This window comes from Ambystoma mexicanum, chromosome 9 (assembly GCF_040938575.1).
Source record: "Ambystoma mexicanum isolate Mex_15411 chromosome 9, UKY_AmexF1_1, whole genome shotgun sequence".
NCBI lineage: Eukaryota > Metazoa > Chordata > Amphibia > Caudata > Ambystomatidae > Ambystoma > Ambystoma mexicanum.
In genome coordinates, this window is record NC_090931.1 from 572620542 (window position 1) to 572624971 (window position 4430).

Below are 4430 nucleotides of genomic sequence, written 5' to 3' on the forward strand. Positions count from 1 at the left end.
TAATTTCTGTCGGGTGTATGTAGCATCAGAAGCCTACGTTAGCAGTGAAATTGCTTATGAGGACATCTGTCGGTTCAAAACAAAACTAGTGTAATTGCGCGTGAGGATCTGCCGGTAGTTTGAAGAACCACGGCCTGCGGTTGCCGTGAAATTGTTTGCGAGGACCTCTGTCGGTTTTATGCAGAATTGCAGCCTTTGGTTGCTGTGACATTGCTTGTGAGGAAGAACTGTCTTCAGTTTGTAACGTGGGTGCGTCATCAATAATGTGTGGTCACAAATAGTCCAACTCTGCTTCTCTAATTTAACCTCAGAAAAAGATGTATGTCAACGAGACACTCCTCCCAGGCACCTCCTTATTGGAGCAGTTTCTACTATTACGTTTAGTTGCATCTGTTTGAGTGCTAGTGCTTGAAGTGAGGGGGACAGAAATTAATAACCTTTTGAGGCGAAAACGGAGGCTTCGGACATTTGTTTTATGAACAAATAAACATTCTAGTTAAGGTGGCATGGGCACGGGAGGTGCCAGTGCTTTAAGTGGGATAAGAAATTGAGGGGGGTGGGCTCATTCGGGGGCGTGGCTTGCATGCTGTGCATGGTCTAGACTTGATGGGCGTGACCTAAAGACGAACATGCAAATCCACTTCACTCGTACTCATTAGCCTACTTAAATCCAGAGGTCAAAGTGTGCTGGAGCTAAAGGGTACGACCTAACCTGTCATCGTTCCCTTACTTTTCAGGACCCAGAATACTGTTCTGGGACAGCAACTTTTAAAAACGTTCTTTTTCTCACCGCTGTGAGGGCTCGAACCTGCGGGTTGCTGGTGTGAAGCCAGACCAACATTGCACTGCGCAATCTCCCAGGTGCTGAAAAAAAAAATCATGCATTTCAATAGGCTGCCTGGGATACAAAACCCATTCCCAAGCAGCCAAAATGCCCAGGTTGGTTGCGATCTACATATGAATGGCTGTAGGCTCAGACTTTTTTGCAGACAATGGGAGGGGTATGTCTGTGGCTGGCCATGTTCTTTAAGAGGTGCAAATGGTGGGTGATGAAGGGGAGACTGTATGAAGGTGCATTTATTTATTTATTTAGGCATTTGTTAAACACACTTAGGCTGGAGGCATCAATGTGCTGGTTAGAAGGGTAGTGGTTGCAGATCAATGTTTTAGTTACTTGTGGTTACATACATAGTTAAGGTTGGTCGCATAAGGTACATTCTTACAATTGATACATTTGAAATGCAACAGGGTTACATATGTTGCTTGTGGTTACATTTAAATAATTTATGGTGGCTGTCTTGAGCTGTGGTGTAGAAACAGTAGCGTGTGCAGTGCAAGGAGTGCGGTGAAGTAGGACAGAGTGTCTAGTTCCCTTGGTTGAAAAGCCATGTTTTCAGTGCTTTACAGAATGAACAGAGTGAGGGGTCAGATCTTAATTCTAGAGGGTTATGATTCTAAGTTTTGTTACGACTACTGGGAAGCTGCTGCCTCCTGCATTTAGCCTCTTGCAGTGCGGGATGTCCAGGCAGGAGGAGTAAGCCGCGCTGGTTGCTCTGGAGGACTGGGACTTAGTGATCAGGCTTAGCAGATAGCTGGGGGCACTGTTAGCTAGGCATTTGTCTGTAAGGGATATGATTTTGAACGTTATGCGTTCTAGTATTGTCAACCAGTGGCATTTGCGTCTGGCTGCCGTGATGTGATTCCTTCTTGGAATGTTGAGTGCTGCTCTTATTGTGTTGTTTTGAATTATTTTACATTTTTTGATATTTTTGGTGTTGGATCCTATGAATAGGGAGTTACAACAGTTGATTCTGGAAAGCATTAGCGCTCTGGATAGCGTAACGCAGTTATCGGTAGTCAAGAATGATCTGCTGGCATTAATCAGATTGGCTTTGTAGGCTGCTACTTATGCAATGGCATTGACTTGCCTGGTCATGGTGAGAGAGGAGTCTAGGTACATACCCAGTGTTTTGACCTCCCTGGGTGTGGGCATGGTGTTGCCGTCAATAGTGAAGGTCTTATAGTCGTTGGAAAGGTTGTTGATCTGAGATTGGTTGCCAATCAGGATAATCTCGGTTTTGTCGTCGGTTTGGCAAAGCTTGTTGTGAGCTATCCAAGCTTGTATTGTTGTGAACATTTTGTTCAAGTTGTTGGTGTCATGGGTGTGGTTGCCCGTGATAGGAAGGAGTATTTGAGTATCAACTGCATAGCTGGTGTAGATGACTCCCAATTTATCTAGGTGATCGAACAACTGTTTGGTGAATACATTGTAAAGGGTCCACAGGTGACTGGGGCAGGGGGTGCTGCCGCTGAGGTGGAGAAGACCTTCATGGTGCGCTGGGGCTAGAAGGATTCCACCATTTTATGGCTTGTTCAGAGAAGTTGGCCTCTGAGGCTAGATGTCTGCAGTATTTTATGGTTGACAAGATCAAAGGCAGCCGATAGATCTAGTAGTACCAGTGTGGCCTTGTTACCATTGTCTTTTACTGAGTCCATTTGGATTTTTAGGTCCAAGAGGGCGTTTTCTGTGCCATGGCCTGGATGGAAGCCGGATTGTCTGAGGCTAAGAAGTTTATGATATGATATGATATGATATGGCATTTGTAACGCATCTATACACAAGTGTTTTTCATGGCGCGATGTGATTCCAGGAATTTTTGTATATGCATCTATGCTATTCTGTCCAGTATTTTTAAGAGGAAGGGTATTGTCATGATTGGGCGGTACTTTGTGGAGATGTTGGGATCAAGCGTGGGTATTTTGAGGAGATGGAGAACCCTGGCCTCTTTGAGATTTTCCAATACTTCATTTGAGGTGAATGAATTGTTAATCAGTGTTGTGATAAAAGGGGCCAGATCTTCAGCCAAGTCTTTTATGAGTGAAGCTGGACATATGCCTGCTTGACATTTGGAAGGTTTTAGACCATGTATGTTTTTGATGGTTTCTGGGATGGTTACTGGGGTGAATTTGAATTTCGGGATAGATAAGCGTGGGCTGGGTTGGGCCTGGTCATTGCGTTGAGAGGGGGCATTAGCTTAGGTTTCTTTGAGTTAATTTTGTTTTGGAGTGTGGCGACTTTGCCCAGGAGAGCTTCTTGGTTGTTAATGCACCATTGTGAATCTTTCGTGCAATGGTCAGGGGAGGGCTGGGGGTTCTAGCTCATAAGATCAGGAAGAGCTTTCTGTATTTGGCTTCCAGGATTCTTTGGTTGGAGGAGTTTCCTTTAGCTTGGAGGATAGCTTTTTTGTAATTTTATGCTGATGTGACAAATTGTTGCTTGTTGACGTGCAGTGGGGTTTTACTTTTCCATGTGTTTTCGGTTGTTCTTTTTTCTAGGTGTAGTGCTATGAGTTGGGGGTGTACCAAGAGTTGTGGTGTGTGGCAGGTCTGGGTTTGTGCATGCCCAGTGGGGCAATTTTATTGATGGCATTGGGGATGGTGTTATTGTACAGGGTGACCATATCCTTGGGGTTAAGGTCAGGGTGGGGGGCCTGAGGTGAGCGGCATACTGTGTGGGAGTAGGTTGTTGTGGGGGAGGTTGCGAGGATTCCTTGCTAAGGCGTGCTGGATGAGATCAGGGGTGCTTGTCTCTTGTGACATGTCATCGATGGTGAAGAGTAAGAGATTGTGGTCTGACCACGGGCGTGGAGTGTTGGATGGTCGTGGTGCAATTACAGTCTGCCAGCCAGTCAAAAGTGCGACCTTTGTCGTGGGTAGGGCTGGTTATTCATGCTGAGTGGGACAATGACACACTAATGGTGATCATTTAAATCCATTTTCTTTCATTGTGTTTTCTTCAGTCTTACAAGAAATGTAAAACACAATGTTGCAGGATGGAGTGGAGGAAAGGAAGGACCCAGGTATGGAGTTTGAATGGGGAGGGTGACTGTGAGAATGGGGGTAGTGGGCAGAAAAGGGTGCGGACAGAGAGAACATAGTTCCACTACATATTTTTTACACTTCGACCACTCCATAAAGCTCAATTAAAATCTAGATGGTGTCTGTGAAACTAATGAAACAAGGCAATATATACACAGCTGTATGAACCCACAGCATCTTCAAAAGCGCAGTCCTATCCAGATGTGTCGGCCTCATGGATCCCAGTGTTCACAAGAAGTGCAGTCTGCAGATCGCACAAAGCTTCCCGGATTAGCTGATTAAGTTGGAGACACGTGGTTCCTACAGCATCTGCTCACAAAACCCCAACAACCAGAGAGAGCCAATCAAGGACGTGTGATGTTAACCCTAATCAGGAGCTGGCGCTCGCAAGTTAATGTGCGAATTCTCTTCATTTATCATCTGCTGCAACATTATTTATTTATGTATTGATCATTTGTAAGGCACTTTATACAACAGGATTGTGTTTCAAAGTGCCACAAGGCTAAATGGGAAGGAAACAGGAAAAATAATAACAGTGGCAAGAAACAAAA